Below are 16,091 nucleotides of genomic sequence, written 5' to 3'. Positions count from 1 at the left end.
ATTTCCACAACAATACAAGTAACATCTGTCCATGGGATGCTTCCACCTCCATATTTCAGTGAAACCAGACGCCTCTGTCCACTGAGATAAGTCATGGTTAAGTGCTCGTTGTGGATTAGAGGTATCAAGGGTGTAATCTAGAATATTTTTAAAATCACATACACTTAACAGCCTGTAAGGGGAATGAGGTGCTAGCTTTCTCAAAATTTCATATAGAATGATGCTGGAAAATGGAGGAGGAATATACATGCTCCCCCAGTGGCAGACCATGGGAATGAATTTCAATAATCACCATCGCATATTGACCCTCAGGATCAGTTACCACTGTGTCTTTAGAGCAAGGCAGAGACTTATCAAGTAAAACCGAAACCCCTTAGGCATACGAAGAGAATGTAGCATGTATGGCTCGCTGGATCCAAGGACGGCGCATAGCCAGTATTTTATTTCCCATCAAATGAGTCTCCTGCAGAAAAATGATTTGAGGGCGGTGTGTGATTGTATGTATTTCAATACTAGAGCCCGTTTATATTTGGAGTTGAGCCCCCTGACATTCTAGGAGAGAACCTTAAAGCGGAAGTCCAGCCTAATACCTTAAATTCTCCCCTGCAATCATTAATGTGAGCTGAATTCAGCCTTTTACGTCAAAATGAAAACAAATCCCAGTTTTTCTACCTGAATTCTGCTCAGTTCCTCTTCCTGCAGTGTCCAAGAGAAGCAAGTGGGTGTGGGTACTGAAAGCTAGTGACATTAGTTCCAGGGAGGGGCACTGTTCCTGTGTAGCCAGTGGGCGTATACAGAATAGGAGTGTATCGCAGGTTCCTGCCCAGTGTTCTCTCATCAGTAAGGATGCATTGTACATCCTAATTCAAGAGAAAATTAAGAAATAATTCACATAGGACACAGTACAGGCAACCACACTCAGTCTATGTCTCCACTAACGCAACTGATCAATGGCACCCGTTCCCATCTATGTGACTTTGAAAATTAGCGACCTTGAAAAGGTACCTGCACTACTTTGATGCAACTTTGATCCAGAGAGTGTAACATTGGATCAAAGTCCCACCATAAATTGCAATATTGGAAACATAGACTAAAGCTTTGTTTCCACTAGTGTGACTTGTCATGCAACTGTGTGTCCAAAAAGTCACAGCCAATTGATTTCAATGGCACCCATTCCCATATATGTGACTTAGAAAATCAGCAACCTTGAAAAGGTCCATGACAACAAATAAATGGGAAAGTCAGCGCTCCCCAAAGCAAGGACAATTTGGTAAAAAAATGACATATAAAATATCTGATAAAATGTCTCAGTTTATTACAAAATCTTGGCACAAAACTTCTGGTTATAAATGGAAAAAAGAACACACCCAGATGGATAAAGCGTGTTGCAGTATCTAAGGTGGGAGCCAGAACGTTCCCTGGGTCTCAAATGGAGCGGAGGGCTAGATGGATTGGAAAATTGCCCATGAGCAGTCCTCACAGGGTGGAGAGAAGATGATATCCGCAGCCTGGGGAGTGTAGAGGATGGAATCCTTGCTCATCGGTCAGCCGCCAAGAGCACAGTGAACCGGCGTCTCCACCGCTCGCCGGTCCCAAGCTGCGCTGAGGGATGACATCACGGGAAGTGGGCGGCAAGCCCAAGGGAAGCCACGTCAGGCGGCCAAAGGCGATGAAAGGTGGCACCGCTCAACCACAGGATACCAGGAGTGTGAAGCCAAAAGGGGGGCAAGGAATCAAACGCCAGACAAAGAAGTGAGATCACATGTTTCGGGACAAGCCCTTCATCAGAACTATGGTGGCATTAAGCTAAGGGGATTAAATAGAAGGGAGAGGGAGAAAGGGGAGGAGAGATCTTACCGCCCAACCTGGCTCCCCCTACCAGCAACTGCTGCCTATCAATCACAATGACATATAAAAAGACAACTTGTAAACATAAAAAAAATTAAAATATGGACTTTTGGGAAGAGTTTAATATTTGGCATAATAATCCCTTCTCACAGCACATCGTCTATTATGGGAGGTATATAGATGATGTGCTTGTTATTTGGGATAGTGATGTAGATACTTTTCAGGCATTCGTGCACACTGCAACGCCAACGATCTGGGTCTGACTTTTACACACGTCATTGACCCAGTTTGTTTGGTATTTTTGGACCTGGAACTCACTCATGCTGATGGTACTATTGTAACCCTCAATCATTCTAAGCCGGTGGTGGGCAACTCTTATTTACATTATTGGAGTTGCCACCACCCTTCTTGGAAGAAAATTATCCCCAAGGGGCAGTTCCTGAGGCTCCGCAGGATTTGCACCCGAAGGGAAGATTATGTTGCTCAGGGTCATCTCATTCTGACCAAGTTCAGGGAAAAGGGCTACCATGAGGACCTTTAACAATCAGCTTTTCACTCCTGTATGGACCTGCCCTCTATTTGTGGCTCTGATGAAAGTTCACAAAGGGGTCTGGCTGTCCGTCAGGCTAGGTTCATTACTGGTTTCAATAGAAATTTCAAAAAAATGACCCACATCATCAAAAAACACTGGGCCATTTTGTGTTTGGGTCCTCGTCTTCCTGCAGCCCCCCAGGTTGTGTATAGGAGGGCCCACACCCTCAAGAATCATATTGCTCCAAGCAAGCTCAGCAGGCCCACATGTGAGAGAGCTATGGATATCAGGTCGTATTTTAACGACAGGGTAGGCATATTCCAAGGTAGGAAAATGAGTTGCCTGACCTGCCAGTTTATTCCCCATGGCCGTAGTTCCTTTTGTGAGACTTCAGGAAACTGCTTTTCCATCAAGCAGTTTATCACATGTTTCACACAATTTGTGGTATATGTCCTGAACTGTCCATGCAACCTACTTTATGTGGGCCGCACTATCCGCCACTTCCATACGTGGATAGGTAAACATCGCAGGGCAATCACCAAAGGGTTTGCCACCACCAATGGGAAGGTTCCCATAGTGTCCCCCGTCATTTCTCCACCCACCACAATGGGAATGTGCGGGATTTGACGGTTTGGGCAATTGAATCCATTCCTAAGGGTACCTTAACAGATAAGGAGCATTTTTCCTTGCTTTGCAAGAGAGAACCTTTTTGGATTTATAAGCTCATTACGCTATCTCCTCCTGGGTTGAATGAAGAGCTTGATACACAATCTGTGATATAAAGGTGTTATGTGCATTTATTACAAATACATTTTTTTTTAATCTATTATTATTTTTCATCTTTTTTCATTTTTTTTTATTTTTACAAGTTGTCTTTTTATATGTCATTGTGATTGTATATGCGGCAGTTGCCGGTAGGGGGAGCCAGGTTGGGCGGTAAGATCTCTCCTCCCCTTTCTCCCTCTCCCTTATATTTAATCCCTTTAGTTTAACGCCACCATAGATCTGATGAAGGGCTTGTCCTGAAACATGTAATTTCACTTCTTTGGCATTTGATTCCTTGCCCCCCTTTTGGCTTCACACTCCTGGTATCCTGTGGCTGAGCGGTGTCGCCTTTCATCGCCTGCGGCCGCCTGACGTGGCTTCCCTTGGGCTTGGCGCCCACTTCCTGTGTCGTCATCCCTCGGCGCAGCTTGGGATCGGACAGACTTTTGGGCCCTCTGACCTATTAGCTCATAGCACCAGGTTTCTTTTGTGTGTATTAACCTTGAAAAGGTACCTGCACTTCTTTGATGATAAAGTTGGTTCAAATTTGCATCTAAGTTGCAATAGTGGAAACATAGACTAAGGCCCCTTTCACACTTGTGTGACTTGTCTTGCAATTTGGGACTGCAAAGTCACATGACAAGCAACACTCCATGATTTCCAACGAGTACTGCTCATATCTGTGCGACTTCAAGTTGCAACAACTTCAAAGTAGTCCCTGCACTACTTTGGTCCGACTTTGATGCGTTTTGAGGTCCAAAGACATAGGCTTTGCTTCAAGTCCAGTCAAAATCATGGCAAAATCGTGCGACTTATAGGCCGCACAAGTGTGAAAAGGGATTTAAGCTCTGTTTTCACTAGTGCAACTAATTAATGACACCCGTTCCCATCTATGCAACTTTGAAAAAGGTACCTGCACTACTTTGATGCAACTTTTAAAGTGACTTTGATCCAGAGAGAGTAAAGTTGGATTAAAGTCACACTCTAAATCGCAGTAGTGGGAACGTAGACTAAAGCTCCATTTCCAAAAATGTGACTTATGCGACTTTGGACACAAAAAGTCGCATGACAAGTCACAGCCCATTCATTTTAACGGCACCCGTTCCCATCTATGCGACTTTGAAAAGGTACCTGCACTACTTTGATGCAACTTTTGATGGGACTTAGATCCAGAGAGTGTAAAGTTGGATCAAAGTCGCACTCTAAATCATACTAGTGGAAACATAGAATAAAGCTCAGTTTCCACTAGTGCGACTTATCATGCGACTTTGGACACACACAGTCTCATGAAAGGTCACAGCCCATTGTTTTCAATGGCACCCGTTCCCATCTATGCGACTTCGAAAGTTAGCGACCTTAAAAAGGTACCTGCACTACTTTGATGCAACTTTGATCCAGAGAGTGTAAAGTTGGATCAAAGTTGCACTCCAAAGTCACACTCTAGCCTAGTGGCTTTGTTTCCACTAGTGCGACTCAAGTTGTGCGACTTTGAGTGCAGCTTTGATCCAATTTTACACTCTCTGGATCAAAGTTACATCAAGGTAGTGCAGGTGCCTTTTCAAAGTTGCTGATTTTCAAAGTGGCAACAGACCAGGGGCACCTCCATGGGGGCACCATGGGCCCCAGCATACACCTGCCTCCATCTGGGTCTGTGGGAGGAGCAGGATGTATATCCATCCCCAATGTACCTTGGCCATTCTCTTTTATGGCTGAGGTACATTGACGATGTACTGCTCCTCTGGGGAGGGACCCTACCGGAACTGGAGGCATTTGTTCAGGCATTGAACTGCAACAATAAAAACATTAGACTGACCTATACAGCGACGGTCAACCACTTACCCTTTCTGGATCTCTTAATTTCTCGGGTGGGCTCTAGCCTGAAAACGACAACTTTTCGTAAAGCAACGTCGGCCAACACGTTACTCCTCGCACAAAGTCACCATCCACGTTCTCTAATCAATGGCATTCCTGTAGGCCAGTTCCTCCGCCTTAAGCGGAACTGTACAGAGGAGGCCGACTACCAAATGGAAGCCAGAGATCTCCACAGACGGTTTAGAGAACGTGGTTATTCCCACAATACCATCAAACGGGCCCGGAAAAAAGTAGGACCCAGACAGAGATCGGGGTTACTCCTTAAAGAAGATGACTCTGAGTCTCGGACTGGGGTAAATCAACAAATCCATCCTAGGATCATCACACGCTATGGTTCACAGTGGGACCAGTTCCGTGAGGTGATCACCAAACATTGGCAGGTTTTAACTGTATCACCTTTACTTGAAACAATTGTGGGACCCCGACCCCTGATTACCGCCAAACGTGCGAAAAATCTAAAAGATACTCTAGTACATTCTGAGTTTGCACGTACCAAAACACCGCAAACTTGGTTGACTTCTTTGCCCCCAGTTAAGGGGATGTTTGCATGTGGAAAGTGTTCTATCTGCAAACAAGTAATAAATTCAAAAACTTTCTTTAGCTGTGATATGAGCCAGGAGTACACCATTAACAGCTTTATTAACTGTCAAACCGAAAAGGTGATTTATCAAATCATATGTCCCTGTAATAAATCCTATATCGGGAAAACAAAGCGTCAACTTAGGGTCAGAATCCTCGAGCACCTAGCAGACATCAGGAATAAAATCGATAATAAAACGTTACCCTTGCATTTCTTAAAGTACCACAGTGCCAACCCGGATGGACTACTATTCCGTGGCATTTATGCGTTAAAGCTCCCCGCTAGACGTGGAGACTTTGACACTGTGCTACTTCAGAAAGAAAAGCTTTGGATATTTAAAATGGGATCTTTAGCCCCTGCTGGGTTGAATGTTGAGTTTAGCCTGAGGCCATTCCTTACTCCATAATTAATAAAATTGCCATCTATAGTCTTTTTGACTATCAGGAGAACACAACAGCCCCTTTTCTTTATAATATGGGGAAATAGTGGGAATTTGAGGATACCTATAGTAACATTATATATTCCTCTCACTAGGTTCCCGTCACCACACTAGATCCCCGAGCGTGCGATTTTTTCGCAGCACTCGGCACCTCTGGGTCCCCTATTCCCTCTGTTTGATTTTGTGTGCACATCTTGATTTATATTTATCTTTATTTTTATTTTTTGTCCTTCCAAGTAATCCCACCTTTTCTATTGATATGGCTATATGTGGTTTCAAGAGACCCCTACTCTTCTTTGTATAATAATATTTTTATAATATTTTAAATAGCACATCAACATGTTGTGGCTATGCTCGGCCATGCTTAGTGGTCTTGAGTACTCGGTATGGCCCAGTACCAGTTGCCGTGGAGATGTGCACTGTACAAGCAAAGTTTTATGAAGCTATGTTGGTTTCCCTTTGTATGTATAAACAGTATACTGACACCTAGAGGCCCAATGGTACTATAACATACTGAAGGCCTCGGGTTAATTCCCATTCACCTGAATGGGATCAATTAATTAATGTTTGCTATAAAAGGGAATCCACTGCTCCTCTTGAATCAGCTCCGATGAAACCGACATAGTCGGTGAAACGCGTCAGCCTTGCCAGTGTGACTGCATCACTAAGACCAACCTCCTGGACGTGTGTCGGTGACCCCCCCAACTTTGTGTCGGCTACGGCTTTCCCGGATCAGCTGCTCGCCGCTACCGGATGTGACGCGAGACCGGCCGTCACGGACCTGTCCGTCACTGTCCAGAGACTCTGATGGAGCAAGCGCCGAATGGGACTACGCCGCTGTGAGATTGCAAAAGCCGCTGGGTCACCGCCGATTCACACACGGAGGTACAAACCTTGTATATCTATTGCACGACCTCAAGGTTCACTATCTCTCCTATCTGCCAGCACTTAAAGACTCTCCCACCTGTCCCCCTCACACATGTGAGACAGGCAACCTCATCATTGAAACGGTCTTTTGGGAATTGTCTTGTGTATGTTCATTCTTAATTGGAGAAGATTGCTACAACCTTTAGTTGGGTCTGTTCACATCCTGACGGACATCATCATCATTTGGAGTCCTCATCGCTCAGCTAGCACCTTTTTCCTACCTTAGCAGCAATTGGAATATCATTTTTATCCCAATTTTTGGATCCACATTCATTTCAGGAGATTTTCTTTTTCTCTTTGCAGCCTTCATTTGCTGTTCTTATCCAATTGTAGGGGGTTTGCTGCTCATAGTGCCTAACCAAGTCACAGCTATACCCATATATATGGTATTCCTATTCAGGAACATTGTAGGCATTGGTTTTTCTACCACATGGATGTGGCTCTATATTTTTGATTGATTTTTTCCGACAGCATTCATACTCAATTGTCATTATGGTCTGTCTGTGATGCTATCCACTGTATGTACTTGGTTTTATTGTTTTATTATGTATTGTGTTCATGTGTGTCTTTTGTTCATCCACCAGGCATAAGTGCTTCAATAAAATATATATTTTATAATTTCCACTTTACTCAGCTATCTTAGTGCCATTATTGGGATCTATATTTGATCAACTTTTGGGTCTGTGAATAGGTTTTGGAAGCCCTCTGCTTCCATTACATTTACAGATACCTCTCTCTTTTTTCTTTATATGCCATTGAAATCAATGGTCTGTGACTTGTCATGCGACTTAATGTGTCCAAAGTGCATAACAAGTCGCACTAGTGGAAACGGAGCATAAAACTCATCTCTCACATGTAATGAGCAATAGAAATGGATCTGTATCCTTCTCAACTTTCAAAAATGTTCCTTTGTACCTTTTTTAATATATTGCTCTGGTCACGTGACCCAGTCCCTCTCTCTCTCTCCCTCCCTCCCCAAGGCTATGGAGACAGGAGATCATGGTGAAGGATGGGGGTGGGGTTGGGCAGGTCTAGGCATGCCTGTTTAAGACCGACCGACAACCTTTTCACGATATGAAAGACCGCTTATCAAATTCAAATAACAAGAAATAGTGTTGTCGGTGAAGAACAGGAAGAAGCTCTAGTTTAGATAAGACTTTCTAAGCTACACAAGCAGCTAGGCAGAAAATAAATAATATCAAAGATAAAAATATTTAACATACTACTAATAGGAACAATTTCATTTTTGACTGGAGTTTCCCTTTATTTAAAGACAGAGAGCAGTTCCTAAAATAACCACTAGATGGGGACCTTCTACCTCCACAGGTCCTCGGAGCCATACAGTGCCACTGGTCATGCATTTCTGAAGAATTTCTCTACATAAGTAACACTTAACACAGGCATGAAACCTAACAATGATGAAAAAATTCTTCTCTTGTGCCCAGAGAAGGGCAAAAGAGTGCACAAAATGTGAATGCACCCTTCTCCAATAGTGTGTCAAAACTGAAAAAGAACACAAAAACAATAGAAAAATTGCTCCTTAAACCCTCCTCTACAACTTGTACCTATAGCTAAGCCTATGATAAGGCTTACCTATAGGTACTGTAAATATCTCCTAAACATGTACCGTTTAGGAGATTTTTACCTTACATGCCGCCAGTGACGTCACTGGCGCATGCGCTCTGAAGGAACGGCCGATCGTGTCGTTCCTGCAGAGTCCCGTGACTGTCGGCATTCGCGCGCGTGCGCGGGAGTGACGTCACCGCGGCTCCGGCCAATCAGATGGCCGGATGCTGCGATCCCGGAAGACAGGCGACTGAACATGTCGCCCGTCATAGAGGTGAGTGAGCGGCACGGCGGGGGCTCGTTCTAAGGTAAGTATTGCATAATGAGCTAGTATTTTACAACCTCTTTAACTGAAAACAAAATTCCCAAACTGAAGAATGTTCATTTCCTGTCTCACCAGCATAAAAACATGGTATATTAAAACTGGCTGGAGGACTTTATTCCCATAAATTCTGAGCTGTTCCTCTTCTGAGTCAGCGCATGTACTCAACAGAATATAAAGGGGAGGAATGCAAAGTTCTAGGGTCCGCTCGCTCCAAGACTCTAAAGAAGAACTCTGGATCCCGCATTAGGTGTTGTAACAGGAGATTTAGGTAAGCTGTAAGGGGGAAAATTTCTGACTTGAGTCATAACATGGAGCTTGAGGGATAGCTCCTTTGCAAACCTCAGCAAGGCAACACCTCTCTAACAGCTGTCAAAGGAGGCTCCCAACAGTAATTGAGGAATATAGCTGCAAAGTGCATGAGGATCAAGCGAGGGTATCTAGCCACTCAGAGGCATCTGACGGATTCTCAAAGAATTTCACTGATCCTATATGCTCCACACGTCACTTACTCGGATACAGCATGCCATATGTGAGCCCCTTCTCCCTCAGCCGTTTCCTGACATCCACAAATGATCTCCAATGCCTCTGAAGCTTGAGAGAAAAATCAGGGAAGAAATGCAGGGTGGTATTTTCATTTTTTTTTCTGTGGTTGTTTCCTTGCCTCAGCTAGGATGAGGACTCAATCGCGATAATTTGGGGAATCGCACCAGGAACAGTCTGGGTGGTGCTTCCTGCGGCCTAGGCCCCATCTGCACCCTGTGTGCACACTCCACTTTGTATCTAGCCAAATGCTCAGCGAGACTGCCTGATCCCTTTGCTGCAATCATCCTCTACGCCGATCTATCTAAAACGTCCATGGAAAAGACAAATAGCAACAATAACCAAAGCCCTCCAAAACCATAAAATCCCATATAAATGGGGATTCCCGACCAAACTTCTTATTACTCACCAAAATAAAACCCAAGCAGTGAGAATAAAACTCCTAAGGAGCTGGCACATCATACCCGAAGAAGTGCCAAACCCATCGGATCTTCCACCTACACATATGTATACTGGAGGGGCCTCCCAGATCCTATGAAGAGACAAAACATACCCTATTTTGCTTAACCGCATTTAAATGGCTGGAACTCTACACCGCTATACATTAGTTCCCATCAACACTAATCGAGGTCCCCGATATACCTTATAGACAGTGGACACTCTCTCCCTGTTTGTTTGCAGAAGCTTCTGCACATTGAGCCCGTGCTCCTTTGTTAATTAAGGGCACGTACTTTTTATGTTTTCTATCTTTTTTTTTTTTTTTATTCCCTCTATCTTTCCTCACTCCCTGCACCAGCTGACTCTCACCTACTCTACGAGCAAACTGTACCCTGTTCTGTACAATACCGGACACCAACCACCTTAGTGAAAAAACCCCCGACCTCTACCTGCTGACCTTCTATATCAAGACTGACCTAAAGAAAAGGCCGAAATGGCTTTCAAAATAGTCTCTATAAATGTCAGGGGTTTGATCTCCCCGCAAAAGAGAACCACATTACTTAAAAAAGTTATTAGTCAAAAAGCTGACATATTATTCGCACAAGAGACCCACTTTGCAACAGACAAAACACCCAAGTTCTGGTCCAAAGAAGAAAAATGGTATCCTTACAGCAATCTGGGACTCGATTCACTTCCAACTACATCAATCCATACCCGACCCCCAAGGTCGATACTTGATCCTTCTATGCGACAAACGGTACCAGCTATAGCTTGGTCGACGTATATGGACGAAACAAACATCAACTAAGATTTTATAGGAAACTTCTCAAAAAACTGAATCCAATTCAAAAAGGCAGAATTATCATAGGTGGGGACTTCAATATAACTGGCGACCCTACTATGGACACCACTTCAACACTCCGACATCATCGTACTGCTCTGAACCCCTTTCTCCAAGCAACCAACCTCTGATGTCTGGAGATGCCAACATGGGAATGAAAGAGACTATTCCTACTTCTCCCCCCCCCCCCAACTCTCATATTCCCGTATTGACTTCTTCCTTGTTGATAAAAATACTCTTCAGGATGTAACAGTCTCCATGATTGGATCCATTGCGTGGTCGGATCACGCGCCTGTTTTCATAATTGTGGGAAACCGAGCATTGAAGGGACCTCGTCTATGGAGACTCGACCCATCACTCCTCATGTCCCCGGATATAGTCCAAAAACGTACCGCTGAACACCATACTTTTTTTAACACTTCGGTCAACAGCTCAAACAGCCTGATCAGCAGCTCGGTCAGCAGCTCAGACAGCCAGCCTCGAGCAGGCTGCAAAGCGGTTGCCTAAATTTTGAGGCCCTATCAAGTTGTGAGTAGTTGCCCACTCTGTTATTTTGTTCAGGTCATTCTGTAAGATATCTGCCTCACGATGTGAATTTATTGCCCTACTTAATTTTGTGTCATCTGCAAAAACTGATATTGAGCTATTAATCCCGTCCTCAATGCTATTTATGAATAAGTTGAACAAAATTGGCGTGGTAAAGTTTTTTCCTGCCTAGTGGCTTACTCCTGTATGGGGCAGCATAACCCCAATGGTTAAGTAGAATATGGAGCTACAGCTGTCAATGAACGATAATATTTTTTTTTTCATACGTAGCGTCCCGTGACATTTTAGTACTCATCATCACGAGGATCCAAAGGGTTTAGAACTTTTTGGTATAGAAGCAATTTCAATGCAATTACCAGAGGGAGAAAGGTTTTCTAAACTCTGCCAGAGGAAACCTTTTGGATTTTTATGCTCGATTCTATGGCCCCAGAAGGAAATAAATGAGGAGCTGGAGGTCAGCACTATTATTTAGCCTTTCCTCTTTTTTTTTTCTTTTTGTTTTGTTGATCCATCATTGATTTTGCCAAAAAATTGTAATAATGCTTTTTAACAATTTTACTTTTTAATAACCGTAACGGTTAACAACAGTACTTTAGGCATTATAGTTTTTAAATGTGATTTCAGTTTTTTTTAATTGTTTATTTGTATCCATTATAGTAGTGAGAATAGTCCATTCAAATTTGCTATGTAACATGTGCCAATAACGGCCCCTGTTTGTCGGTAACAAATTAGTTATTATTGTTGGCATACATAGGGTATATAAGAGAGAGGGTTTATGTTGTCTCAATGACTTGAAAAAGGAGGCACCCTCCTAAACATGTCGTTATAGCAACCACGTTAGCCTCTGATCAGCTGCCTATCTACTGTCAAGTATATAGATATACTTATGTATCTATACTATACTTATATTTATATGATATAAATATAGATATTTTGTATATGGTGTCATATCCATTGGTTCTCACTTCACTTGTCTTAGCCCACACTCACCATGTGTGCGGCGCGTTCCTCCTTGCCCGCCTGCCTGTGCACCCTCAGCTCCCATGGGGGACATTCAGGGCCATCTCCATCATCAATGCCATTGATAACCTGAGCTCCTCAGTAAGTTTTTGGGAATTTTGGGGCCTTTTTCCCCTTATCCCCTCCTTTTTTCCTTTTTTCATTTTTGTATTTATCATCATTGTGCCATTTTTCCCATCTATATTTTATAGATTTTATTATACATCCACTACTGATGAAGTGGCGATTTGGGTCCACGAAACACGTTGTTTGTGATGTTTTAATATACCAAACTACTCCATTACCACTTGGAATATGCCATTGATGTTATGAACATATTAACTACTCTACTACCATTTGGAATTTTGCTCTGTTGATTTTTACAAATTTGAATTTGGGGACTACTTACCAGCTCTCTTACCATCTAGATGATTTTACTTTTCCAATTGCTATGTTTATTTTTGTGTGTTTTTTAAATGTGTGAATTTTTCCCTGTCAGCCTTGTCATGTCTCTCATTTAAAGTCCCAACCCTTCTTTTTGTATAAATTGTATAATTGAACAGGGATGGAGACGCACGGAAAGTCCCACTGTGCGCTTCACTCAAAGTCCCACACCTCCCCCCTTTTTTGCATCTACTGTCAAGTAGTGCCGTGCAGGGAGCTGGGTGGCTGCGAGTGTGCACCAGCCTTGCCTTTGTGAGGCAAGTCAGCAACAGAAGATTCTCCATCTGCAGGACTGTGACAGTTGGGGTACAGTGCCTGTAACAAGCTTCCAATTGTAAGTGTGATTAACATTTGTTTTATTTATATTAAAAAGGATACTGTACCAGGAGCCCAAGCGCTCTCTCTTTCTTTGATCTAGGTCCCAGCAGAGGTGCAAAAGACAAACCTTAAGAGGAAAAAAAAAAAGGCAATTTTGAAGAAAAAGATCTATCCAACCAATACCTAGCCAAGTGTGTCCTTTTTCATTACATTTTAATATGTAAAGTATTGTCTGATTACAAAAGTCTAAATCGCTCTTTGTTAATTATCATAATCAATTTATTGGGAAACCATGACCTCACACAAGATAAAGAAAAGAGAAAACACTTAAATAGTCTTGCCAATTTATTTTTCTTAGATTTTCCATAAAATAACTAGAGCTTTTCTTTACCTTTAAATATCATGGAGCACAACCAAACCCAAAACCCTAAATTTATCAGAACAAACCAAACAAGACCTATGCAGTCTTTCACATGAAGGTGATTTCTCAGACAGTCTTCATTGTCCAATACATTGTATTGTCAATGCTAGAGTGTGCTGAAATGGACAGTTTTAGATAACCGACATCACATGTTCATTGGGCAAAAATATGGAAGCTGCCTTTATGGACTTGGCTCCAGGACATTCCACCTTATCTGGTTTCACCATAAATTCAGTCTCTGACCAGCTATAAATATGCGCAAAGTTTGAAAATTTACCAAGAAGTGAAGCTAGTATCAGAATGACAGCCCCATAACATGTATCCATAAAACCAAATCAGTAATGGTTGCTCCCAAATTTCTACCCTTACAGGTTCCTTTTCAAATGTATAGCCAAAACTTGCTCTCTAGCCCTCCTGCACATACCAGTGCTGATACCTCGGTAAAAAAATATTACTGTAAGGTTAAGAGTTTAAAGAGAATTTGTCACTTTTGTAAGGCTCCTTACCAGTGGCGGCTGGTGCTCAAAATTTTTGGGGGGCACAAAAGGAAAAATGTAATAGGCATTGCTTTGCATTGCGGCAAAAAATTGCATGACTTTGAGGTCACAAAAGTGTGAAAGGGGCCTTCAATGCAGAGTGACCACAGCGTGCCCCCTTCAATGCAGAGTGACCACAGCGTGCCCCCTTCAATGCAGAGTGATCACAGCATGCCCCCTTCAATGCAGAGTGACCACAGCGTGCCCCCTTCAATGTAGAGTGACCACAGCGTGCCCCCTTCAATGCAGAGTGACCACAGAGTGCCCCCTTCAATGCAGAGTGACCACAGAGTGCCCCCTTCAATGCAGAGTGATCACAGCATGCCCCCTTCAATGCAGAGTGACCACAGCCTGCCCCCTTCAATGCAGAGTGACCACAGCATGCCCCCTTCAATGCAGAGTGATCACAGTGTGCCCCCTTCAATGCAGAGTGACCACAGCCTGTCCCCTTCAATGTAGAGTGACCACAGCTTGCCCCCTTCAATGCAGAGTGACCACAGCGTGCCCCCATCAATGCAGAGTGAGCACAGCGTGCCCCCTTCAATGCAGAGTGAGCACAGCATGCCCCTTTCAATGCAGAGTGACCACAGCATGCCCCCGTTCAATGCAGAGTGACCAGCATGCAGAGAGACCAGTGCACTTACCTGATGCAGCGGCGGCTTCTCCTCAGTCCTCTGCGTCCCCTGAGTCCTCCTCCTCTTCCTCCTTGGCCAATGGCAAAGGTTCGACTTTCAGCCAATCAGGAAACGGGTCTCGGACCACTTCCTGATTGGCCAGGAGGAGGATCCGTGTGACAATAGCGAATATTCATTCTCTATTGTCACACAATGGGCGGGCTCAGAAAAAAAAAACCCCAATGAACTCCATGCGTCCGGCGCCCCGCATGTAGATTAGGGGGCTGGACTCATGGATAGGGGGGGCGGCGCCCCTCCGCCCCCAAATGCACCAGCCGCCACTGCTCCTTACCCTGCTCTGAATGCGGTCACCCCCCCCCCCATTTCTTTGCTCATTGCCATATCTTCCATCACTGTGCATCAAGAGCCAGTGCTAGATTTTAGGCAGACCCCACAGCAGGTTATGAGTTAAACTGGAAAGTGATAGATTTACTTTAAAGTAAAACTCCACATCAGTTGGAAAAAAAAAGTCCTCCATGTTTAACTTTATGCATTGCATGTATTTTAGCAAACTTTATTGCAGAGCTTTTTTCTGCTTTTGCACCATTAATATTGAGAAGGCTATACCAGTACACTGCCTGGAAGAGAGCATTAACTTCTCAGCCTACTTTATATACACAATCTAGCCCAGTGTTGTAATAATAAACTTCAACATTATTTTGATTTACAGCACTCTTTGTAAGTATCACACTAAAATTTAAAACCCTCCTACAAAAGGGGCGCATGATTAAATTCTGACAATTTTACAAGCATACCGTAGGTGGCTGCAGATTAAAACAGAACTTAAAAATGTGTGCCAATTATACATGCTTAATTTAGTTTCTGGAGAGAGGGAGAATTTGTTAATTCACAGGATGATTAAATCCTAGCGGTTGATTTACAGTGGGGAAAATTATTATTTGCTCCCCTGCGGATTTTCTAAGTTTGCCCACTTACAAAGAAATGAAGGGTCTATATTTTTTTTTTATCATAGGTGTATTGTAAATGATAGAAAACAGAATAGCAACCAAAAATCCAGAAAAGACACAATACAAATGTTATAAATTGAGGTGCAGACCAGTGAGTAAAATTAGTTGATCCCTAAGCAAAACCTGACTTGCAAAGTGGTGGAGAAACCCTTGTTGGCAAGCACAGAGGTAAGACATTTTATTTTACCAGGTTTGCACACATTTCAGAAGGGATTTTGGCCTAATCTTCTTTACAGATCTTCCCTAAATCTTTATGGTTTCTTGTCTGTCGCATAGCAACTGGAAGTTTGAGCTCCCTCCATAAATTTTCTATAGGATTAAAGTCTGAAGACTGGCTAGACCACTCCATGACCTATATGTGCTTCTTCTTGAGCCACTCCTTTGTTGCCTTGGCGATATGTTTTGGGTCATTGTCATGCTGGGAGACCCATCCACGATCCATCTTCAGTGTTCTGGCCGAGATTTTACAATACACGACTCTCGTCCATTGGCCACTCAGTGCGGCAAAGTTG

This window comes from Pelophylax lessonae (assembly GCF_965119305.1).
Source record: "Pelophylax lessonae genome assembly, chromosome: 10".
In the NCBI taxonomy this organism is placed as follows: Eukaryota; Metazoa; Chordata; class Amphibia; order Anura; family Ranidae; genus Pelophylax; species Pelophylax lessonae.
This window is presented reverse-complemented; position numbering follows the sequence as displayed.